Here is a 27,223-nt window from a genome sequence, read left to right on the forward strand (position 1 = left end):
TAGCCTAAAAAGACATAAAGCTAAGAAAGCCAAAATGAAATAGCTGGATGAATTGTTAAAGGAAAGGAAAAGTTAACTGTTAAAATGAATTTAGACTAGGAATTATTTCAACTAGCTGCTATACTTTCAAAAGGAAGAAAATGATCAGCCAGCTTTAGAAAAAGAAAACATCATCTGTGCTTTTTTAGTAACCCATCCATTATGAGATGAAAAATGCAGGTGAACATTTATTTGATCCTGTTGTGATGAATAATGAAGAAGATAAGGTGTCCATAAAATATTTGAAAACACATATTAATGGTTAAAGAGTAACTGTCGGGCATAAAATCAAAAATCAATTCTTTATCTTTATCTGGTAAACAAGTAATAAGGATGCTAATCGGGCAATTCAAAAGTTAAAATCACTATTACTTTTCTTGTTGATAAATTATCATTCCCCAGTTTACCTGACTCTTATTTGGTACACAGAAAATTTGGTACACAAAAGAGAAGTTGCAGGGCATGCTGGGTTGTCTTTTTTTGCTTCTCTACTTCCCCTCAGACTTAACTAATGCAGCCTGATTGGCTGAAGCCTCTTTCCCTCCTGTTTTCCCCTCCCACACCTCTGTTCCTCTCTGATTGGCCAAAATTTCTCAGGCTGAAACAATGCTCTTTCTATAGTGAAGGGCGGGCAAATCAGGCAGAGGAGACTAAGGGTGGATATTACATCACGGCTTCAAACTAGCCACAGTAAATATGGAAATGTCTAGAATAGGATTCTCTACTTTTCCTTTATAAAATTCACAGGAATCATAATGTGGACAGTGCAATACATATGTTATGTAAGTAAGTAGAGCAAGTATTTATCTACTTATATATTTGGTTTTTTTCCTGAAATAGTATTGGTGGCAGCTCCTCTTTAACTTACTGTAAGAGCTAATATGGTAGTTACAGAGGTGAAAATTAATGCCTTGAGTTTCAGTCCTGTGTAAGTAGATGGCCAATGCAAATGCACAGCAGCGATCTAAAGACATTTAACATACAATTAGCAAATCTTTGACCATTGTGCATTGCACAATTTTGTAGGATAGATTGAAGTAGGGGAAATTAGTACAGGCATGGGTATGGAAAAGCAGTGGGAGAGATAAGTACAGTCATGGGTATAGAGAAATGGGTGTGGGGAAGCAGTGGGAGAGATTAGTACAGACATGGACAAGCAGTGGGAGATATTAGTACAGACATGGACAAGCAGTGGGAGATATTAGTAGATACATGCGTATGGGCAAGCAGTGGGAGAGATTAGCAGAGACATGGGTATGGGCAAGAAGTGGGAGAGATTAACAGAGATATGGGTATGGGCAAGCAGTGGGGGAGATAAGTACAGACATGGGTATGGATAAGCAGTGGGGGAGATACATACAGACATGGGTATGGGCAAGCAGTGGGAGAGATTAGTAGAGACATGGGTATGGGCAAGCAGTGGGGAGATTAGTAGAGACATGGGTATGGGCAAGCAGTGATAGAGATTAGTACAGACATGAGTATAGGCAAGCAGTGGGAGAGATTAGCAGACACATGGGTATGGGCAAGCAGTGGGAGAGATTACCAGAGATATGGGTATGGACAAGCAGGGGGGAGATTAGTAGAAACATTGGAATGGACAAGTAGTGGAAGTTTAGTAGAGACATGGGTATGGACAAGCAGTGGAGGAGGTTAGTACAGACATGGTTTCGGTATGCAGTAGGGAAGATTAGTACACACATGGGTGTGGCCAAGCAGTGACAAAGATTAGTAGAGATGTGACTATGGGCAATCAGTGGGGGAGATAAGTACAGTCATGGGTATAGGCAAGCAGTGGGAGAGATTAGTAGAGAAATAGGTATAGACAAGCAGTGGGAGAGACACGTAGGGACATGGGTAAGGGCAAGCAATGGGTGAGATTAGTACAGACATGGGTATGGGCAAGCAGTGGGGAGGTTAGTATAGACATGAGTTTGGGCAGGCAGTGGGGAAGGTTAGTACACACATGGGTATGGGCAAGCAGTGGGAGAGATTAGTAGAGACATGGGTCTGGGCAAGCAGGGATGTAGACAGGGGCGTAACTAGAAATCACTGGGCCCCCCTGCGAATATTTGGATGGGGCCCCCCCCATAGGTGCCAAATAATCGTAATGGGGCAGCGTTTCACTGTAAATTAATTGTAAAGTGGGCAGCATTTTACCAGACAATCGTAATGTGGGCCAGAAAATCGTAATGTGGGCAGAGTTCACCAGAAAATCGTAATGTGGGCCTTTAGAAAATCATAATGTGGGCAGAGTTCACCAGAAAATCGTAATGTGGGCAGAGTTCACCAGAAAATCGTAATGTGGGCACCAGTCACCAGAAAATCGTAACGTGAGCAGCAGTCACCAGAAAATTGTAACGTAGACAGCATTCACCAGACAATCGTAATGTGGGAAGCGTTCACCAGAATATCGTAATGTGGGACAGAAAATCGTAATGTGGGCAGAGTTCACCAGAAAATTGTAATGTGGGCAGCGTTCACCAGAAAATTGTAACATGGACAGCATTCACCAGACAATCGTAACGTGGCAGTGTTCACCAGAAAATCGTAATGTGGGGCAGAAAATCGTAATGTGGGCAGAGTTCACCAGAAAATCGCAATGTGCGCAGCAGTCACCAGAAAATCGCCATGTGGGCAGCAGTCACCAGAAAATCGCAATGTGGGCATCAGTCACCAGAAAATCCTAATGAGGGTAGCAGTCACCAGAATATCGTAATGTGGGCAGCAGTCACCAGAAAATCCTAATGTGGGCAGCAGTCAGTCACCAGAATATCATAATGTGGGCAGCACACACCAGAAAATCCTAATGTGGGCAGCAGTCACCAGAAAATCCTTATGTGGGCAGCAGTCACCAGAAAATCGCAATGTGGGCAGCAGTCACCAGAAAATCGCAATGTGGGCAGCAGTCACCAGAAAATCGCAATGTGGGCAGCAGTCACCAGAAAATCCTAATGTGGGCAGCATACACCAGAAAATCCTTATGTGGGCAGCAGTCACCAGAAAATCGCAATGTGGGCAGCAGTCACCAGAAAATCGCAATGTGGGCAGCAGTCACCAGAAAATCCTAATGTGGGCAGCATACACCAGAAAATCGTAATGTGGGCAGCAGACACCAGAAAATCGCAATGTGGGCAGCAGACACCTGAAAATCGCAATGTGGGCAGCAGACATTTGAAAATCGTAATGTGGGCAGCAGACACCTGAAAATCGTAATGTGGGCAGCAGACACCTGAAAATCGTAATGTGGGCAGCAGACACCTGAAAATCGCAATGTGGGCAGCAGTGACCAGAAAATCGCAATGAGGGCAGCAGTGACCAGAAAATCGTAATGTGGGCAGCAGACACCTGAAAATCGTAATGTGGGCAGCAGACACCAGAAAATCGCAATGTGGGCAGCAGACACCAGAAAATCGCAATGTGGGCAGCAGTGACCAGAAAATCGCAATATGGGCAGCAGTGACCAGAAAATCACAATGTGGGCAGCAGACACCTGAAAATCGTAATGTGGGCAGCAGACACCAGAAAATCATAATGTGGGCAGCAGTCACCAGAAAATCGCAATGTGGGCAGCAGTGACCAGAAAATCACAATGTGGGCAGCAGACACCTGAAAATCGTAATGTGGGCAGCAGACACCAGAAAATCACAATGTGTGCAGCAGACACCTGAAAATCATAATGTAGGCAGCAGACACTAGAAAAAAAATGCACCTGTGAAAAAAAAACAATTCACTTACCTGACAGAAGTCTCCTCTCCCGGCATCTGGCACACAGCTCCCCGAGTCCTCCTGCAGCACATCTCCCGCGCTGACAGGCAGAGTGCAGGGCTACGGCAAGATGGCTGCTGAAGCCCTGTACTAGAGACACAAATAGTCTCCAGTGTAGAGCTTCTTCGGCAGCCATCTTGCCGTAGCCCTGCTCTGCCTGCCGGAGACTATGCAGGCTGCTGGAGCGGGCTGCGGGGAATGAACTGGCGCAGCGTCTATTAGACGCTGCGGCCAGTTGAGCACCTTGCTGGGGGTCCAGAGCAGCGCTCCCCCCACGCACAGTGAGCGGGCCCCAGAGCAGCCCCGAGCCCCCTGCGGCTGAGGGAGTCACATCCCCGGTAAGTACGCCGGTGGATGTAGATGAGTGGAGAGATGGGTATGGGCAAGCAGTGGGGTAATTAGTGCAAACATTGGTATGGGCAAGCAGTGGGAGAGTTCAGTAGAGACATGGGTATGGGAAAGAAGTAGTGTAGATTAGTAGAGACATGGGTATGGGCAAGCAGTGGGGTAGATTAGTGCAAAACATTGGTATGGGCAAGCAGTGGGAGAGATTAGTAGAGACATGGGTATAGGCAAGCAGTGGTGTAAATTAGTAAAGACATGGGTATGGGCAAGCAGTGGAGGAGGTTAGTACAGACAGGGTTTTGGTACGCAGTAGGGAAGATTAGTACACACATGGGTGTGGGCAAGCAGTGACAGAGATTAGTAGAGACATGAGTATGGGCAAGCAGTGGGGGAGATAAGTACAGACATGGGTGTAGGCAATCAGTGGGGGAGATTAGTAGAGACATGGGTAAGGGCAAGCAATGGGTGAGATTAGTACAGACATGGGTATGGCCAATCATTCTGTGACATCATATGTGGGAGGTCTGGCTGTCAGCTTTCCATGATGGTGAAATGTGAGAAAACACAGAAAAGCCGCCGCATGTACTGGAAGCAGGGCGGCTGTTTCCACGTCCAACGCGGCGGTTTGCACGCAGCAGCGTGCGTCTGGTATGGCTGGGTCTGTTAGTGCACCTAGATGGAGAACTAGTGAGCCAGAAATCAGGACCTTTATGCCAGCAGGAGATGGATCAGCTGATCAGGACGATCAGCTGATTCCTGCTGGACTCCTGATTGGCTGAGTGGCTCGGGCGGGGCGGCAGAGTCCTGCAACTATATATATAGCTTGCTTGCCAGTTGCTGGTTGTCTGCCATTGCGAACACTTACGTGGAAGCATTCAGACCATAGTCATATCCTACAGTGTGCTTGAACCAGGAGGACCTGGGAATTCACACTGAGCCAGATTACTTTTGTTTATCATTGTGTTATACTCCAGACTAGTTCCAGGGTGCTTAGACCATGGACCTCGCATCCAAGACTAGGGAACTGTATTATCATTTGTGTTATACTCCAGACTAGTTCCAGGGTGCTGAGACCACGGACCTTGCACCCAAGACTAGGGAACTGTATTATCATTTGTGTTATTCTCCAGACTAGTTCCAGGGTGCTGAGACCACGGAATTCGCACCCAAACTAGGGAACTGTATTATCATTTGTGTTATTCTCCAGACTAGTTCCAGGGTGCTGAGACCACGGACCTCGCACCCAAGACTAGGGAACTGTATTATCATTTGTGTTATTCTCCAGACCGGCTTGTGACGCCCATCTTCCAGGGGTCCCTAGCCACCGGGTTTTCTTGCTACTCAGCCTGGGACTCCGCCCCCTTGGGTGTCTCAGGCTGCTGCAAGATCTCTGCACTTCCAAAGGGAGGTATTTCTCATACTGGCAAGGACCACCTGCTCCTCGGGTGGTCCTCACTCAAAGTTATTACTGTTGCACCAAACACTCACACTATATAGGTGTCCAGAGGTTAGCAATATATCTGTATCATCGGTGATTCTGCAGATCATCAATAATCAGGTATATATCTGCATTCTTGGTATTACTGCAGATCACCAATAATCAGATTCTCTCTGCGTGCTGACATCGATCGTGACCAGAAATTTGTGTTTTTTTTCTGCTGTCCAGACTCTTCTAGGGTTATGCAAACAAAGAATGACTCTTTAATACTTTGTGCAAAAAAAAATGGCCTATAGAAAGTCACATGCACACTTTGGTGTTAATAACCTGCTAAATGTCCAGCTAGTTATCAAATGAGACAAATATGAAATAATGTTAAGGTTAAGGTTGTAAAATAGATTTTATGATGTTTTAGTGTTGAGACCTGTGTCTTGTGAATTATTTTTAGTGAAAAACTGAATCAAAAGTAATAACATTGTTATTTTCATATATTCTGAACTAAAAGAAAAATAAACTTGTAAAAAGAAAACAAAGTGACCGAATTTAGAAAATTCATAATTGGTTACCTAAGGAACTCAACTTATTAAATATGTATGCCATGAGGGTATATTACTGTTATTGCAAACAGGGGCTTGTAATCATTTACTGTATATGTACAATGAGAAAACAAAAAGCTAAATAATACACCTTTATTTTCATATAAAATATTGTCACCAATACATTGTACTATTTAATTATTTCAATGTTTTGATAACTGGACAAATAGGCAAATAAAATGTGTGTGTTTTATCTACAGTAGCATTTTTTGTTTTAAAACTATAGTGGTTGAAATTGGAGCAATGTCCCTAGGAAATACATCAAAAATATTAAAGTATTTCAGTATTCCAGAAAATAAATATCACCAACAAAAAGCTGAATTTATGGCAGAAAACCCCCAAAATATAGATCATTTAGGTGTGAGAAACAGTAATAAAGTTATGGACAAATGAATGGGAAGAGCGCTGAAAGGTGAAAATGGCTCTTGGAGGGATGGGTAAAATAGCCTGTATGGTGAAGTGGTTAAAGAGGAACTCCAGTAAAAATAATGTAATAAAAAAAGTGCTTCATTTTTACAAAAATTATGTATAAATGATTTAGTCAATGTTTGCCCATTGTAAAATCTTTTAAATCCCTGATTTACATTCTGACATTTATTACATGGTGACATATTTACTGTTGGCAGGTGATGTAGCTGCTGCATGGTTTTTTTGGCAGTTGGAAACAGCTGTAAACAGCTATTTCCCACAATGCAACAAGGTTCACAGACAGGAAACTGCCAGGAGTACCACGGTCCTCAGAGTTTCTTGTGGGAGGGGTTTCACCACAATATCAGTCATACAGCGCCCCCTGATGCCTGATGGTCTGTTTGTGAAAAGGAATAGATTTCTCATGTAAAAGGGGCTATCAGCTCCTGATTGGGATAAAATTCAATTCTTGGTCGGAGTTTCTCTTTAAGTCTGAGGTAGCACAACATCTGTATTGAGTTTGTATGTTCTCCCCATGTTTGCTTAGGTTTACGCTCACATCTTGAAACATTATGATAAATTAATTGGATCCTCCACTGAAAACTTGATACATTTCTGTGTAGTATTGTCAGGTTTTCACCTCCACTGCGGGACAGCAGTAGCTAGGGATAGTCAATGAGATGCTAAAAACTTGAGGAAAATGTGAGCTTTATTTTATGCAAAAATATGCAGCTTGCAGATGCACCAGACAAATGCAGCAGCTTATTATTTTCACTGGGTCCATTCTGAACAGCATAATTTACATGGAATTAACATAACATTTGCATAATCGTGGAATTATTACCATCTCATGGACCAATCCTATCTAGTAGTGACATGTAAAGCACTGCAAAGGCGGCAGCACTGTATAAATAAATGATAACAGACAAATACTATGTTGCAAAACTGACATAGTAGTGGATGAATAGAGTACTGGTTGAATTCTCGAATCATGGCTCTTCACTCAGCAGAAGGAGCTATGTCCATGTCGCCTATAAGGAGGACCTGATGGAGAACCACAGGCAAGTCCACCCACCTTACACACATGTATCATAAACAGCCTGGATAAGGACGCATACGATGCATAAAAACATACGCATGCACAATCAATTCAATACAACATTCTGTTTTGAATTGAAAGCGTGCGCATATGTTTTTACGCATCCTCACGTGAGAGGCATTTTTTGAGTGATGTCATACATACACGCCTACCAGAAGGCGGAAGAGGCTGAAAGCCGACCATTCAGCTGTCTTTGGATACATAGAGGCGACGGTTTTGAGTTCTATGAGCGGTGAAAAGGTTCCTTATCTAGGCTGTTTATGATAAAGGTGTGTAAGGTGGGTGGACTTGGAAGGACATAGCTCCTTCTGCTGAGTGTGTCCTCTATCTGCTGCTTGCAGCAAGAGCTATAAATATTATTAAGAGCTGTAGTTACATCCTGAATTGTGGCTGGATGTCCGGACTAATGCTCACATTGTACAAGTGAATAAATCTAGTTTGAATTATCCTGTGCTGGTCACTTCTACTTCCTGGCCATTCAAAGAAAGCCTAGTTTGTAAAAAAATATATATATAGATCATTTAGGTGTGATAAGTAGCGATAAAGTTATTGGTGAATGAATAGGAGGAGTCTAAAATGTGAAAATTGCTCTGGTTTTTAAGTGGAAATAACTCGTGGTAGGGAAGTGGACACACATAACCTCCTCACTTTGCTAAATTTCTATTAACCTAGTGGACCCCTCCCCCACGTACTACCATCGTAAGACAGGTGGAAGTGATTGTAAATTACTCATAAATACCGTAATTTGTTGCTAAACAGCAGCGTCATTTGGCCGTCACTTAGGTATGGAGATCTAAATCTGCCAAGAAAAGTTATCCTGTCCTCTGGGAGTTATAAGTCACATTGGTAGTTGTGTGACTGCTGCTGTTTACCCAAAAATAAAGGTATTTATAGGCATGTTTAATCCTTTACACTTCATTTATTACTGTAGTGAAAAAGAGAGACACATTCATTTAGTAAAACAAAAACAAAAACAAAAACAAAAATTTGCTTTCCTAAAACAGAAAGAATTTGCGATAATTCAGGTTGGAGTGAGCTCGAGATGTCTCCCAGGCACCACTGCTGAATATATGCAAATTAACCATTGTACCCTTAGAAGCTAAACACACCTCCAGAACCGCTGGAATGCAATGATGTGTCAGCTTGTTAAATTGTACAGAGCCATAATAATCCAACATGCATACAGACTGTTTCGGATTGTTTGATCCTCATCAGTGCATGGCATGGATTAATTTGGCTCTATGGAGTAGGGCTTGTAAACTGAGAGGTACAGACTAACATTTAGTAAAAGTTTTGCTTAGGCTGGGTCCACACTAGACCCGGTTGCAGGACGGACACTGCAGTCCGGATCAGGGGAAGTACCCACCGTACTGCAAACTGATGAAAGTGCATCAGTTTTGCATCAGTTTTGTATCAGTTTCCGTTCAGGTTTTTCCCTGACAGAAAACGTCTCTATCATTAGGAAGGAGTGGGAGGATTTTTTGGGCCAATCATAAAGCTCAGGCTATCCGTTTTCACATCCGTTTTTTGCCTGTGGAGCTGGAGATGCGTTTTCTCATTGCTTTCACTACCCCTGCGTGTATCCGTGGTCCTGATCCGTTGCGTGAAAATGCAGCAGATCCGGACCTTCCGTTCAGGTTTTGAAAACGGATCCCCGCAAACGCAGACGGATCCGTTTTTTACTTGGGTGAGGCTGGCTGCTATTTTAAACATTAGTATCCGGGACTCCGTTTTTCATCAGGTTTGAAAAACGCAGCAACGGATACGTTTCCGGACCTAGTGTGGACGCAGCCTTGTAGTATTGTTACAGTTTTTCAAAGAAATGTATTTTATAAATACATAAATAGGAGGTTATTTACAGATACAATGCTGAGATGTGATTTTGAAGCCTGTAAACAGAATAAATGAAGCAAAAAGAAAATGTAATTATTTCATACAGTGCTGCTTCCAAGCTTTGAGAAAGGGAAGAAAATTCTGCTTTGAGTTCACAGCATATGTCTAGGGGTGCCTGTGTTCAGCACACTCTGAAATTAGCTCACTTACTTTAGCTAGGAAGCTTTATATTCAATATGTGTGATAATGAAAATCAAATTAATGCAGAACGATGCCCATTTACAAGTGCCAAAAAGACCATGAGTCCCTATTTTTATGGAGAAAGAACAAACATTATAATAATGCTAAAAGTGAAAGTCAAGTCATGTTGACAAGGAAACAATCCCATTAGTTCAACTCTGTGTATACACATATATAATTTCAGCTTGCTTTCCATTTTTTGTTCATACAAAGAGACAGCCAAAAAACGTTGCTGCAAATCACTAGTTTAGCACAATTTTGAAAATGAATAGAACGGGCCCCTACTCTATGCAGCTAATTAGGCAGTTAAGTGGGAGTTTTTGTACTCCAAACAGAGTACAGTTGCTAAGAAGTGTAATTTAAGCTTATTGCCAGTCTCAAAAATTCATATAGTTGGCTGCAATTTTAAACAGGAATTTTTTAAATGAATGTGAGGTTTTACTTGAAAAAGGGCACTGTAGTGACTAGAATGTAGAATGCAGTAAAGTATTTAGGATACCCATTTTAATTTTCCAGAATTCAGCATCAGAATCATTTCCTATATCTATATATTGCTGTATATTGAATGTAGCACTGCCCTCCCAGTGATGTTTAGCCTAGGCTGATTAGCTATGTGTAATTCTCTCCCCCAGAGCATTCTGGGGAACTAGGCATTATTTTCACTGGCTTCAGAATTCTATGATACCAACATTCCACAGAGATCACCTGACAGGACTAAAGGGCATGCCACCTCTGATAAATTTCAGAAAGTAAATCAGGGAGAGGAAAGATTTTACAATGGGAAAACACTGACTAAATTATTTATAAATTAATATTGTAAAAAATAAGCAATTTTATTAAAGGAGTTATCAGGCAAAATGAAAAAAAAGCTTTACTCACCTGGGGCTTTCTCCAGCCCCTTGCAGCCAACTGTCCCACGCTGACCGATCCACTCTCCACCGCCGTCACAGGCTCCCCGCATGGTGCAGATGCCTGCGTGAAGCGCTGCTGTCAATTAAGGCTATGTTGCTCGCGGCGTACTACGCTGGCGCAGTAGTTCTGCGCCTGCGCAGTATGCCGTGGGCAATATGGCCATAAATGACAGCGGCGCTTTATGCAGGCGCAATAAGGCCGACCTCGGGGAGCCTGGGACGGCGGTGGAGAGCGGAGCAGTCAGCGTGGGACAGTCGGCTGCAAGGGGCTGGAGAAAGCCCCAGGTGAGTAAAGCTTTTTTTTTTCATTTTGCCTGATAACTCCTTTAATTACATTATTTTCACTACAGTTCCTCTTCATGGGGTTGATTCAGTAAAGAAAATGTATCTTGACATGTGCAGATTGCACATGTTAAGATTTCCCGCATTTAGGCAATTTAGGCAGCGATTTATGCAAATTGTGTAATGCGCTATGTTCATGCACCACGTACACTGCTTGAGTAACATGCAACATAATTGGTGCATGTATATTGTGTAAGTTGCTACGTAAATTGCATAGATGCCGGTAATCTTAATGTGCACTTGCTATGATTAACGTTCTTTTGTGAATCAACAACTAAGTATTCTAACTTTTTTTGAATGTTTTAAAAAGCATATTCATTCACATACATTGACAATATAGAATTTTTTTTGATGAGTTTATTTTCTATATTTTAGAATGAAGACTTTTTTTTTTCTTTTTTGTTTATTTGATTAAAGTATATCTACCTGGCTTTACTTAAGATAGTCGGTTAATCAATAACCTTAAGTTAGTAATTAATATTATTCAAAATGCTGATATTATTCATAAATGGATTCTGCTACTGCTACATTTAGAAGTCGCCACATTCCAACCTCTACCTAGGTTCCTCAACGTCCTCCAAGATTTGCAGTACTTTGCAGTTATCTTAGGTCTGGAGATCAATTCTAATAAATCCATAACAATGCCTCCAGACAGTCTATGAAGTCATTGGATGCAAACTTTGACTCTTAGTTCTGTACAATTAAACTTTGTTACTTAGTTATAAGCATTGACTGGCAATTGCTCTGTATTCTTTTCAGTTACATTGCTTTACATGGCTATAACAATGATTGGTAACAGCTCTATTATGTTTGATGTACATCATGCTAATGGAGTTAATGTGACGTCTGACTTGGGAGAGTGATAGTTGTGAGAATGGTAGATCGACCACCATTATTCTTTTATAACACATTATTACCCTTATCAATAGCTAAATAATTTGTTGGGTTTTTTTCAGCAAATACATTGAATTTACATGGTACTTAACATGCCCTATGATCCATGAACTGATGTTACATATGTGATACAGGAGTTAGGGGTGAGTTGTGTCATCCCAAATTATGGCTTTAATTTTTAGCTGCAAGATTTCTACAAATTACTATAAGTAAACGTTAAAAAACGGGTTCAGCATATTCTGGGTTAACTATAGTATAAAACTAGAAATATGGACACACTTGTTGAGAGTTTTGTGACTACCACACATTAGGCTTGATTAACTAAGTCATCTCCATAGATTCCAAATCATCTTCAAATATTTCAAATGGGTAAAAATTTGGTAAGACGGCAACTTTTATCTTGGTCATATTGAAACATAATGGGGATTGCTAGTAAGTTAATTAAAAGTTGTATAAGTACAGTTTTTCTTTAATAAAAGTAACAAAAGCTGCCTTGGATTTGTTAAAAAAAATAAAATTGACCAAACTAACAAACTTCTCAGCAACTCTGTGAACTAATATGATCCCGGTGAGGGAGGCAAATACACACCACATAAAACCAGATAGTCATTAATCGGTCTAGTTCAGGTCTTGGCTAAGACACTATCTCCATGGAGTTTGTAGGCTTTCTCCATGTCTGCATGGGTTTCTCAAGGCACTCTGGTTTCCTCCCTCATCCCAAAGATTTATTTAGTTAACAATATAATTTGTTCCCTTCAAAATTAGATGTAGACCATGGTACGGATATTAGACAATGATAGTGGTAGAAATAAGATTGTGAGCTCCTCAATGATTGTGGCATGTCACTGTGATCCATCTTCCTTCATCATGAGGTGAGTATTCAGCTTTAGTTCTCTCCTAGGAGATAATTTTTCATCTTCTGTTTAAAATAACCTTTGCCCTCTGCAAATGAAAAAGTACCAAAAAGTAGATGAAAAAGGGCTGTCAAAATTATTCTGTGTATTTTCTTGCTAGCTGGTTGCTTAAAAGGCATTTTATTTAAAACCAGTAAACTGCCAAATTCTCAAAAAATCGCACACCACAACTGCCGCAGAGCCGCCAGCCACCCAAAACCTGAGTGTATGCCACCGCCATCCAAAGCCTGTGGGCATGCACACCACAACCGCCACATTAAGTTACTACCCACACTAAGCCATTGCCCCACAACTACACTGTCCACACTGAGCTGCCCCACACACTAAGCCATCTCTCATCCATGCATACTTTCAGCCTTCGGTTAGTATGAAGGATTCCTGACAGATTATGTGTTAATTGAGCACTGTAGCGGGCTAGCGGGGAAAAGAGTTGAACTTACCTGTGGCTTCTAATGGTCCCCCTGCAGACATCCTGTGTCCACGCAGCCATTCATCGATGCTCCGGTCCCCGCCTCCGGTTCACTTCTGGAATTTACGACTTTAAAGTCTGAAAACCACTGCGCCTGTGCGGCCCTGTCCTTGCTCCCGCTGATGTCACCCGGCGTGCACGGCCCAGTACGTTCTGCGCCTGCTCAGTAGGCTCCCAGTGAAGTCAGGGAGCAGGGACACGGCCACACAGGTAAAGTGGTTTTCCAACTTTAAAGTCACAAATTCCGGAAGTGAACCATAGGCAGGGACTGGAGCATCGGTGAGTTGCTGCGCGGGCACAAGACATCTGCGGGGCACCATTAAAAGCCACAGGTAAGTTCAACTCTTTTCCCCCTACCACCCTACAGTACTCTTTTAAATGAGCAATTGCTGCCTGCTAACTGTGCCTCAGTGTGTCCATGCCATGCATAATTAAATATGAAAATAACACCTAGGAGAGGGGGAAAGCTTAGGGGGAAAAGTGAATTGGATCGGGTCAAGTTAAGTATTGTTAATAATAAAAATCATCTCTTATGATAACTATACTGGAGATGCATGAAGATCCCTAGAGATATCTTTGGATATTGGGCTCATTATTTTTCACCAATGATTAAACAGTGACTTTATCTTTGGCATTATGGCCTTGTTATAAAGGCCAAGTTGCAGCAGAGTCACCTGCTCTTTTTGCAAACATATTTTACTTTCTCCTGCTTCTGAAAGGAACAATGACAGGGCAAACATTCACTTGTGTGAATTCAATGAGAAAATGTTTTACTCCTTTCATTCCAGAGAAATTCTCCTCAGTGAATCATTTAAAATGACAGCCCCAGCTAACTCTCCAGAGTACTCAGTCACTGTGCTCAAAATGTACTTTCAAATCTCTGTATGTTTGTGTCTCACAGGACTTGGCTTTGGTCAGTGGCTATCTCATGAATTAGAGAAAGAAAGCAGAACATTACTGCCCCAACAACTCAATGAGTCACCATACATTTAAAAAAATGTAAACACTAAAACATATATATAATTTAAAACATTGGCAATTCTGCTTATAAAAAAACAGCCTAGTGCATATGATCTATGAAATATTGGACATAAGGGGACAAGATGAACTCTCATATTATGCTTATATATAATTCCTGTGAGTAAAGAATACATTTCAAATATTATCCAAAGTAGTAATCCGCGAAGCACCGCTATATCAAAGTTCCAAGATCCTGCAGAAGTGACGATGATATCATCCAACTTGAGCCACTGTTGGCAACCACATGCAATGTTAGATGAACCACAAGAAGTGGCTGGAGGCGCCTGATGTGAAGAAGTTTTATATATATACATATACACAAAAAAAGGGGAGGAGAGCACTACATAAACTGAAATAATGTAAGTCTCCTACCTTAAAGAGACTCTGTAACGACAAAAAGATCCCCTGGGGGGTACTCACCTCGGATGGGGGAAGCCTCAGGATCCTAATGAGGCTTCCCACGCCGTCCTCTGTCCCACGGAGGTCTCGCTGCAGCCCTCCGAACAGCCGGCGACTGTGCCGACTGTTCAATTCAATATTTACCTTTGCAGGCTCCAGCGGGGGCGCTGTGGCTGCTTTCGCTCCGAAGGAGGCGGAAATACCCGATCTCAGTCGGGTCCGCTCTACTGCGCAGGCGCCGGAGACTTGCGCCTGCGCAGTAGAGCGGACCCGACTGAGATCGGGTATTTCCGCCTCCTTCGGAGCGAAAGCAGCCAGAGCGCCTGCGCAGGAGCCTGCAAAGGTAAATATTACGTCACCGCTGTACGGAGGGCTACAGCGAGACCCCCGAGGGACGGCAGACGGCGTGGGAAGCCTCATTAGGATCCTGAGGCTTCCCCCATCCGAGGTGAGTACCCCCCAGGGGACGTTTTAACGTTACAGATTCTCTTTAAAGATGCTTTTAGTAAAAAAAATAAAAAATGTAGAATTAAGTAATGGTGCCGGGGCTCCAGGCTGAGAAGATATGACCAAGTTGTTTCCCTGCATGGTCTGGCTTTCTCAAGGTCCCTGATCACCAAAGCATACAGAACCAGGGGTGCTCAGATACCCCTTTTCAAAATCCGAATTGACCCGGATCCGGATACCCAGATATCCGGATCTGAATCAGATATCCGAATCTGAACTTTTTGTTATCTGAGTAAACTCGGACATCCGAACTCAATATCCGTCCGGATTCGGATATCCGGATAGAGTGACCTGAAAATGGCTTAAAATGCTTCAATAAGTCTCTTCAAATGGTCAAAATCCCATTCGGAGGTCTCTCGGTCTCTCGATCTCTCGGTCTCTCAGCTGTTGCGAAACATTCCTTCTTTCACCTAAGGAATATTGCAAGGATTAAACACCTAATTCCTTCAGAGAATCTTCCAACCCTAGTTCATGCCTTCGTCACATCAAGGTTAGACTACTGCAACGTCCTCTACACAGGCCTGCATAAGAAAGACTTACGCCGCCTGCAATTAGCACAGAATGCCGCCGCAAGGCTGTTAACGAGCCAACCCCGCCATTGCCACATAACACCAACCCTGTGCTCACTCCACTGGCTACCGATAAAATGGAGAATTCTGTTTAAGATTGGCTTACTGACATTCAAATCCTTGCACAATCTGGGCCATGGATACCTGAAGGACTTGTTGCAACTGCATCACACCCCCCACAATCTTAGATCAAAAGGACATAACACCTTGGTCACCCCCAGAGTCCACCTCAAAACCTTTGGAGACAGAGCCTTTTGTCATGCTGCCCCTACACTTTGGAACTCCCTGCCACACCCAATCAGGACAGCTCCATCCCTGGAAGCATTTAAGTCTAAACTGAAAACCTACCTCTTCAGTCTGGCATTCATGAACATCTGACTATCTTCTCTGTAACACCCACCAGCCTGCAACCCTGTATTAATCTGAGACACAGCTATGCCCTTTGAGTCCTATGGGAGAAAAGCGCTTTACAAATGTTATTGTATTGTATTGTATTGTATCTCTCTCTCTCTCTCTAGGCCTGACCGCCATTCAAAGGTATTTTTGCCATTGAAGGTGATTTTGGCTTCTGCTCGGATATCTGAACTAACTATCCCAGAAATCCGAGTTTGTTGGATAGTGCTATTTGGATTTTAAAAAATATCCGAATTGCTATTCAAAGTTTGGATAGTGGAAAAAGTTTGGATTATCTGGGTAGTTCGGATCCCTGAATATTGGATGAGCACCACTGTACAGAACATTGTGAGTTAGCAACACCATAAATAGCATCCAAACAGGAAGACGTTGGCCGCACCCACCCGGAAGTGACTTTTGTATTTCACCCACTGTCCATCTGGGTCAAAATCCCACTGGTCGGTGCACACCCAAGGTACACAAGTATGGCCACAGTAACCCTGGCACCAGAAGCAACAGTGTTGCAGCATCCAGGGCACCATCAAACCAACACACCAAGGTCCTGCATACTCTGCACCCCCTCCATCACCGAATGGAATACCAAAGGGAAACTAGAACAGAAGGGGAAAAGAGACACTGACATGGGGAAAGGAAACTGAAGGAGGGGAAAGAATCTTGTGAATTACATTATAATCAATGTGCAAATGACCAGGATTGTTGAGGGATGTGTGAATAAAATCCATGCGTCCAGAAAAACATGTATTGGCTGAATATTTAAAGCAGATTGGCAATAAAAATACAGAGGCCCATCTGCAATTAACTTTTTGTCCTACATTTTCTCCCAGTTGAAATTTCCACACCTTGTCAATAAAATGTCTTTTCAGCCACCAGCAATCAAGGAAATTAAATTTTTTCAGCTACTTTTTGGTATTTTTTCAATTGCAAACTGCTGAAGAGTTATTTTAAAAAGAACTTGAAAATTATCTCATAGGAGAAAAAGCGAATTGCTGTGCCAGAGTCTTTATCTATAGAATTTTTAAATATTAACACTTACTAAAAAAACAATGATTCTGTTTTCTAAATTGTCTTTTATATATTGTAAAGGTCCCCAGGGTTGGTCTTGATTGAGAGACTCCCCATTATTCAGTTTTTGGTTCGTTTCAGCAAAGTGTGTATCAGGGAAGCAGTTTGGGAATTAGTTGGAAGCCACTCACAGTTACTGCTTTTCAGCCTTCTCTGAATGTGATGAAAGGACTTGATTGGAAGTTCCCAATCCACCCAGATGCACCTGACTATTGCTACTGCAAAAACAGGAAGTCTGGGCTAGATACGGCTCAGGTTCAGGATCAGTGTTGGAGTATATGTGCATATGTACCCTGTGTGGAATTACTGAGCTCCATGCAAAGCTGCTGTGTTTTCCCAAACCTTCAATATGTACCACAACCTGAGTATCGGGTATAGGTTAGACTGTCTTGGCCTTTGGACTTAGAACTTTAGGGCCCCTATACAATTAATGTTTCTTTTACGTTTTCTCCCAGGAGATAATTTTCATCTACAAAATTTTACAGGCCCTGGCTATTAAAAAGTACAAAAAAGTAGGTAAAAAAATATCAAATTTATTTGGAGTGTTTTATTGCTCTTTTGGGGGCTTAAAAGCTGTTTTATTAATAAGGTGTGAAGCAATCTCCTGTGAGGAACCTCAGTGGAAAGTCTATTAAATAGTGACCTAGGTGTCTTACAAACTGACGTAAGCTTATTCTTTTTTTAGTCATGTTTACTGAGGAAAAGCTGCATTCCATATAGATATATACACACACACTCACACACTTTTCTATTGCTTCTTGGTTTAAATAACCATTAGATTCTGGTGTTTCAGGAAGTCAATTACATGAGATCAGTCCAGAAGAGGATGAGAGGGAGAGCAGGACTGCTCCTCTTTCCTTTCCCTCAATCTCTACTTATGTTACATACAGTTCTTTATCCTTCCAGTGTTCACCTCCTTGACATACTCAGTAAAGCTAAAGGTGCATACACACATGCAATTTTGATTGGCCAATATCTGACCAATTTTATCACCTCCATGTAGTTTCATGAGGGTTACCTACACAATGTGCTCATAGTATTCAACATCTGTTTACCCTCATACTACATGGAGGTGGTAAAACTGGTCAGTGATTGCCAATCATAATTAAAAGTGTGTACCAGGCTTAAAAGTAAGGAGTTTATTGTTGATGGCCAATATTGCCAAAGTATCCCCTTTCTTCCAACACAGGATACTAAATGAGATTCTAAGATTTTCTTTAGGGTTCTATAAATAAAGGCTATTACTACTGATCATAGTCAGCCCCTTCAGTTTTAAGGTCACCTGATTTAAACAAACCTCTGATTTGCAAGCTGCTACACAGACTAATACTATGATTGGACAGAACCTCTTTTTAATATTATAAAATTCAGTATGGTTCCATGTACAAAGGAGAACCTAACACTTTATGGAAGAAAGGATTCACGGTCACAGAAGAGGGAGCAAAAGGTTTAAATGATTTTAGTATTCATGGGAAACGATTCCTGAGTAAATGGAAAATATGAACATGGAGTTCTGGTTCACTTTAATAATTTAAAAGACTGTGCCGTGCTGCGCTGAGTTTACGAGGCAATGATCTGTAGAAAATAAGTTGGAGATGGTAATCTTATAAGTTGTAACTGCTCCATATTTGCCTTGTTTAATAGCTAAAAATCCCATTAAAATGCCATTAAGATATGCTTAAATGTCTGAATTTTGTTCTGTAAAGTATGCATTTTCAAGTTAAAGATAAAAAAAAGTTTGCTAATAAATTTGCATATTAATGTAGTTACGAGGATTTTAATATTGTACATGCATACAAGAAAAAAAAAATTAAAGCATCAGTGAGTTAGTTCAACCCCATCCATTCACATGAGTTAAAATAATAGAGCAAAGTTTATCTTAATTTGGGAGTTTAGCAAATGCACCAGGATTCCACGGCCACAGCATTAAATTCTATATCAAGATTCCTAGCGGCTTAATAACTTTTATGAGGATAATCTGGTATAAATATTCTCAAACATCGGCGATTCGGCACAAGCTGGATGCTTGTGGTTATACTGGGGATAATTTACCATACCTTCCAACTTTTTGAGACAAGAAAGAGTGACACACTTCTGCCACCCCTCTGGTCACGCCCCCACCACACCCCTAGTTACACATACCATAATGAATTTATAAACAAAAGATGCTGTTTTATAATTCAATCCACACTGGTCCTCTCTATCATAGTGAGTAAGAATCAAAATAATTTTTATTTAGCCAAATAAGTTTTCACTTATAAGGAATTTGAAGTCAAGGACAGTATGGGCTTGATTCACTAGGACAAATAGCATGTCTTATCAGAGTTAACATGCCTTATGAGTGTTAACATGCCTTATTGGAGTTAACACTCCTTATCAGAGTAGTATAGCAAGTGCTCCAAACTTATGCCTGCTAATTGGCAATGACGAGAGCTCCACTCAACCGGCCCTGCGCCCCTGCGGGTCCAATCACTTTAAAGGACATTATCACCGCACTTTGATTGGCCCAATAGGCTGCTTTTCACTTGACAGGCAGCCTATTGGGCCAATCAAAGTGTGGGGATAATGTCCTTTAAAGTGATTGGACCCGCAGCGGCTCAGGGCAGGACGAGTCGAGCTCTCGTCATTGCCAATTAGCAGGCATAAGTTCGTAGTGCTCGCTATGCTACTTTGAGAAGGCGTGTTAACTCACATAAGCAGTGTTAACTCTCATAAGGTGTGTCAACTCTCACAAGGCGTGTTGACTCCGATAAAGCATGCTGTTTGTCTTAGTGAATCAAGCCATATAAGAGTTAAAATGGTAGCAAACAGCTGTGATGATTGTAATTTGCTAATTACAATTATGTGAAATTTCACGTAAAATTTCACAATTATGGACACAGGTAATTACAATTGGAAATTTGATTTTGTGTACTGGTCCATTTGCAATTTTGCGTAATAGCAAATCCCCATACATGCTATATATATTAAGGGAAGTAAGTGAGAACAAGTAAAACAAATCTAAAAGACCTTGTAGTTTTTGAGAAAATTGATTTTAAAATTTTAAAGGAAAATGTTTTTATACTCGGTGTAATTTCTGTGCTGTGCAAGTTTAGAAACCATTTTTCCTTTAAGATTTTAAAATCGATTTTCTCAAAAGCTTCATGATCTTTCTGAAATGTTTTTGTCTTCTTCCCACTATTCCCCTTAACGTATGTAGCAATTTTGGCGACGATAGCATATATGGGGAACATGGCTACTAAGCGCTACAGTTAGCATGAAATTATGCTAAATTACAGTTCCTAATTATGGTTACAAGTGAAACTTTTCCAAAATTTTGCTTCATGATTTTACATTGTAATTATGAAATACATTGCGAAATTGCGATTATGCAAAATTAATGTTCATCACTACCAAACAGGGCGAGAAGCATTCATTTTCCAATTCTGTGCTATAATGCTTTCAAGTCTTAGCAGTTTCAACATTGGTGGTTGTGCTGGATTGATTAGAGTGGTCCTGCATTAAGTAAAACCTAGCGATCGCCACTAGGAGACTGTTAGACGGCGAAACTGCCATCTATTTACATTGTACAGCGCTGCGATCTATGGCAGCGCTGTACTGGGGACATCCATGTCACTCAGCTGTCCCCTGGGGAGGCATAAGAGCGATTGTCTCTGATAGGCTGATGCCTGTGACAACCGATCACTGTGATTGGCTGGTGAGGGGAGAGAGGGAGGGCGGGGAAAAAATAAATAAAACATAGGTCATTTTATTTAAAAAAAAAAAAGGAACAAACAAATAAAAAAAAATAGACAAATAACCCAGCAGCGATCAGAGCCCACCAACCGAAAGCTCTGTTGGTGGGCAGAAAAGGGGGGGGGATTCATATGTATGCACGGTTCTATGGCTCTGCAGCGAGCTCTTAAAGCTGCAGAGTCCTAAATTGTAAAAAATAGCCTGGTCACTTGGGGGGTGTAAACCTACAGTCCTGAAGTGGTTAAAAAATGTAGGTGCCTGGTTGCTGGGCTCCACCCCTACAACTTTCTTAACAACCACGGAACAAATCAAGAAAATTAGGTGCTTTATTATCATCTGGTAACTGCATTGGCTGCTTCCTTGTGGCAGTTTAGAGACTCAGTAACTGCAGATTACAGTGAATGCCAGATTAATTAATTCATTTTTTTAAAAGAAGATAGCATTGATTACCTCCATATTCCTTTCACTCCAGGCTCCACTTACCCCTTTCACTGTCAGTTACATGTTCAATACACACATTACATACATTAGGAAGATATACATTGTGGAAGACACAGTTAAAGGAAATCTGAAGTGAGAGCATACAGAGGCTGCCATCTTCATTCATTTCAGAGCTAAGGCTCTGCTTTTAATATTTTAAAGAGGAACTGTAACCAAGGATTTAACTTCATCCCAAACGATCAGCAGCAGAGTCTGTAGAGCTGATATTGTGGTAAAACCCCTCCCAGAAAGTGATGTCAGGATCTAGGTTCTAACAGTTTCCTGTTCGTGGACCTTGTTGCATTATGGAAAAAAACAGCTGTTTCCAGCTGCCAAGCAACCAATATCTCCCTCTGTGCATATGTATATCTATAAAAAACAACAACTTTTTAGCCTATTGCAATGTTAGTGTGGTGTGGTTATAAATATGGCAGTGGGTGCTGACTCATTTTTTTCTTGTCTGCCAGTAGTAAAGATGATTACATGCAGGCTCATTGTGGATCAAACAACATGAACAAATTACATGGCGAATATCAATTATTTCTTGATCCCTCTTCTATTTTTTAACTTCTCACTTTGCAATGTATTGAATACATGTTTTCCCCTTTTCACTGGAGTTCCTCTTGAAGTCTCTGGCTGCAGCATGGAGATCAGATGTTTTGATTGCGGTGTTCCTCCACTGGTTGCATGCGTGTTGCAGACGTGTGACTCAAAGTCAACTAAAGCCAAAAAAGCTCAGAATGACAACCGGCCAACTGACATTGTTTATAAAGGAATGTTGATGGCAGCTTACATATTTCTTTCACTTCGGGCTCCTTCCCTTTAAACAAAAGCTTGTGAGCTTAACACTAGTGTTGACTGTAAGTTTTGTTGTCATTAAATTATTCTGTGTTTGTGTAGTGTATAGAAATGACTTGGGTGACTACAATGCTGCCTGGTCACTGCTACAGTATGCCAGCATCTCTGTGATCATTGCTGCTCTCACCTCGCTATGCAGTATTGCTCTTATCATCTGTGGATGGCCTTGGACATCCTTGTTAGTGGTGCATAGCATCAATTACTCTCATTGCTTCATTTGAAATGGAAGTGGTCCCTTGTGATGATTTCCAGGACCTCAGCAATGTTTCTGGTTGTTAGGCAACAGAATTGTGCTTTAGTACTGAGCAAAATAGTCTGCTGTACACATTACATTAACTAAAAGTCTGATTTACACCTTACATGCTTCCATAAAGAGGGACTGTAATGCACACTGCCAAATACCTGTCCTCTGGTGCACACACTCACACACACACACACACACACACATACACACACACACACACACACACACACACACACACACACACACACACACACACACACACACACACACACACACACACACACACACGGACTGTAATGCATGCACACTGCCAAATACCTGTCCTCTGGTGCTAAAAGTCCAACACTGAAAATATTAAAATATAAAATACTCACACACACACACTCTTTCTCTCTCTCTCGCTCACACACACACACTCTCTCTCTCTCTCTCTCTCTCACACGCATACACACACATACACACACACACACTCTCTCTCTCTCCCCCTCTCTCTCTCTCTCACACACACACACACACACACACACACACACACACACACACACACACACACACACACACACACACACACACACACACACACACACACACACACACACACACTCATTTTGGAGACCCTGTTATATCACTCATATGGTCAAGTATCCATTTACAATTAGTCTTTAGTAAGTGTAATCTAATTGTTTGTGATCAATAGATGTATTTTTAGTGCACTCTGTGCAACTCTTTGTATCTCTTAAGAAGGACCTGCCTCTGTGTATTGGAACTAATGCCAAGTACACTCAAGGCAAGGACCTTCAAGGGTTTTTTTCTGCAATACTGCCAGTGCCATGAGCTTCACTTGAATAGCAACAGGTGCTTATGGTGTCAAATAAGTGGCTGAGAAATTAGCGAAGGAAGGGTTTGGGTTCTTGGAAAACTGGGCAGACTTTTCAGTCGGCTACAGACTCTACAGTAAAGACAGCCTGCACCTAGATGGGGAGGGTACAGCTTTACTGGGAAGAAGATGGTTAAAAGGTTGTAGATGATTTTAAACTATGACCTGGGGTTAAAGCTTAACTACTTCCGTACCATCAGTTTCTGCCCCCTTCAGGACCAGAGACTGCTGGTACGGTAAAACGCTGCCTCCCAAGCAATCACCGCACATACCCACCACTCTCACCGGTCACGGCACTGCCCCATCCCCGCAGGCTCCTCTCTCTACCGTCTCTATGACGGCAGAGTGCTGACAGCCGGTCAGGAGCCGCTTTCATTGGCTCCTGACGCTGTCTATCAATGGGAGCCAATGTGATTGGCTCTCTGTGATCACGCGGTCAGGAGCCAATGAAAGCGGCTCCTGACCAGCTTACAGAGCTCTGCTGTCTTATAGATGGCAGAGCGAGCGAATTGCGGCAGGTGCAGAGCAGCAAGATCAGCAGGGATGCGCAATTCAGTGCGACGTTGAATCCATGTCCAGTCAGAGCTGCAGCATTACCTGCTGGACATAGATTCGTACTGCGTCGGTCCGGAACCAGTTAAGGGGGTGACTAAACATAAGCAGGTGATTGTACCTTCTACTGCCCCAGCATGTGCTACAAAAAAGTAAAGTGTGGTGGTAATAACATTAAATGTATGCTAAACAATGCTAGAACCATATTCAAATAACATGGATGAACTTGAGTTGCTGATGAGTGATAAAGGCTTTGATATTTCAGGCATTTCAGAGACATGGATGGATGCTAACCATGATTGGATGATAGATTTAGAGGGTTACAGTGTCTTGCGAAAAGATTAAGCAAGCAAAAAAGGAGGTAGGGTCTGTATGTTTGTGATGGAAGACATGGCTAAAGGACTGTGATGATGTGGAATCTGTATAGGTATTAGGTAAGTATTTCTGCCGGAAGCAAGAATTGTCAGTTGCTTATTGTTATAAGACTGGACTTGTCATGACAACATGCTCATCTTTTATGCAGTGGTAAATGCAAATTTCGATCTTCAGGCTTTTAATATTATTCACTATGATAGTCTGGTGCAAAAGCTGTGGATACAGGGACTAGGAGAACATCTGTTTATGTGGTTAAAGCGGATCCGAGATGAAAAACTAACTATAACAAGTAACATGTCTATATATCTTATCACAGCAAATCTAGCTGCAAACAGCTTCAACAGTTTATGATTATTTATTCCTGTTATACAATGACAGTAGCCATGTTCTGTTTGTCATAATTACATGCAGGCAAGCTGATAGCATCTCCAGCCCTCAGTCTGTGACAAATTCAATACCCTCTCCTCCACCCTCATACCCTCTGCCTCTGAAATCTCTGGCTAGTAACCTCCTCCTCCTCCTGCCCAGACTGAGATCCCATAAGCCCTTGCTACATGGGACTGAGTGCCTTGGCACTCTGGAGAAGCTGTGGGTGAGGCTTGCTTAGTTTATAGGGTATTAGAGTATTAAAACAAAACAAAAAAAGTATTTGGCTTGAGTAATGCCCTATAAACTATATGAAAGGAACACAATTATGCAATGAGTAAAAGTTTATCTCGGATCCACATTAAGGTACAGTATGGAAAGTGTGGTAGTAAACGAGTCATATTTAGAATGGGAAACTGTTAGCAGTGGGATCCTGCAAGGGTCAATAGGAGGTCCAGTCCTTATCATTTTACTCATTAACCAGCTGAGCGGTCTGGACGAGCTCAGCTCGTCCAACACCGCCAGAGGCTGCAGCTCAGGCCCTGCTGGGCCGATTTGCACCAAATAAAAAGCAGCACACGCAGCCGGCACTTTGCCAGCCGCCTGTGCTGCCTGATCGCCGCTGCAGCGCGGCGATCCGCCGCGTGCAGCGGCGAAAGAGGGTCCCCCCAGCCGCCCGAGCCCAGCGTAGCCGGAACAAACAGTTCCGGCCAGCGCTAAGGGCTGGATCGGAGGCGGCTGACGTCAAGACGTCGGCTGACGTCAATGACGTCACTCCGCTCGTCGCCATGGCGACGAGGGAAGCGAAACACGGAGGGCCGCTCATTGCGGCCTTCCGTGTTATCTCTTGCCGCCGGAGGCGATCGGAAGATCGCCTCCGGAGCGCCCTCTAGTGGGCTTTCATGCAGCCAACTTTCAGTTGGCTGCATGAAATAGTTTTTTTTTTATCCAAAAAAAACCCTCCCGCAGCCACCCTGGCGATTTAATCAGAACGCCAGGGTGGTTAATGATTTAGTAGATGGAATACAGAATAATGCTGCCATCTTTGCAGACGATACAAAATTATGCAGCATTATAAACACTAAGCATGATAGTGAAATTTACAACAGGATCTCGACAGCATGGCCATATGGACAGACAGATGGCAGATCAAATTTAATGTAGATAAATGTAACCGTATGCACCTTAAACGTGCCAATGGTAGAGCACCATATAAGATAAATAACATACAGCTGGGCTAATCAGACTTGGAGAAGGACTTCGGAATACTGGCTGATAACAAGTTAAAACAACCTTAGTTAGTAGTGCTAAGCACCAGCAGCAGCAGCTAAAGCAGATAACATTCTGGGATGCATGAAAATGAGAAATAAAATAATGAGATGTTAGTGTACTGCTCCCTCTTTATAAATCACTTGTGAGGCCACATCTGGAGTATGAGATACAGTTTTGGTCACCTCACTAAAGGAAAGATATTGAAATACTAGATACAAACTAGGTTTAAAGACAAGCAACTACATGAATCAAAGGCATGAAATGTTCGACAAATTGGCTTGGGCAAATTATTATTATTATTTAGTATTTATATAGCGCCGACATATTACGCAGCGCTGTACAGTATATATATATATATATATATATATATATATATATATATATATATATACCTTTTCACTAACTGTCCCTCAAAGGAGCTCACAATCTAATCCCTACCATTGCCATATGTCTATATTATGTAGTGTAAGTACTGTAGTCTAGGACCAATTTTTTTTTTTTTTTTTTTAGTGGGGGCCAATTAACTTATCCGTATGTTTTTGGAATGTGGGAGGAAACCGGAGTGCCCGGAGGAAACCCACGCAGACACGGAGAGAACATACAAACTCTTTGCAGATAGTGCCCTGGCAGGGATTCAAACCAGGGACCCAGCGTTGCAAGGCGAGAGAGCTAACCACTACGCCACCGTGCTGCCCATAATTAGCTCGGAATTAGAATGCTTAGGGGATCACCTGATTAACCACTTGCTGACCGCCCCCCAGCCGATGGGCAGCGGCAAAGACTGGGCCTAAACGACCGCAATACGCCGATCGGCGGAGGCTGCGGCAGGCATGGTTATGCGGCGATTGCGTCATTCGTGACGTGATCAGCCGCCGGCGACTGGCTCCGCCCCCCTTGCGCTGTAACCCGCCGGCCGTTCGGAAGCGCCTGCGGGTTACTAGCACCCGGATTGCCGCATGGAAGAAGTATAATAGGCTTTGTAATGTATACAAAGCCTATTATACTGGCTGCCTCCTGCCCTGGTGGTCCCAGTGTCCAAAGGACCACCAGGGCAGCCTGCAGCCACCCTAGTCTGCACCCAAGCACACTGATTTCCCCCCCCCCTGCCCCCTGATCGCCCACAGCACCCCTCAGACCCCCCCTGCCCACCCCCCAGACCACTGTTAGCACCCAATCACCCCCCTAATCACCTATCAATCA

Source organism: Hyperolius riggenbachi, chromosome 6 (assembly GCF_040937935.1).
Source record: "Hyperolius riggenbachi isolate aHypRig1 chromosome 6, aHypRig1.pri, whole genome shotgun sequence".
Lineage (NCBI taxonomy): Eukaryota > Metazoa > Chordata > Amphibia > Anura > Hyperoliidae > Hyperolius > Hyperolius riggenbachi.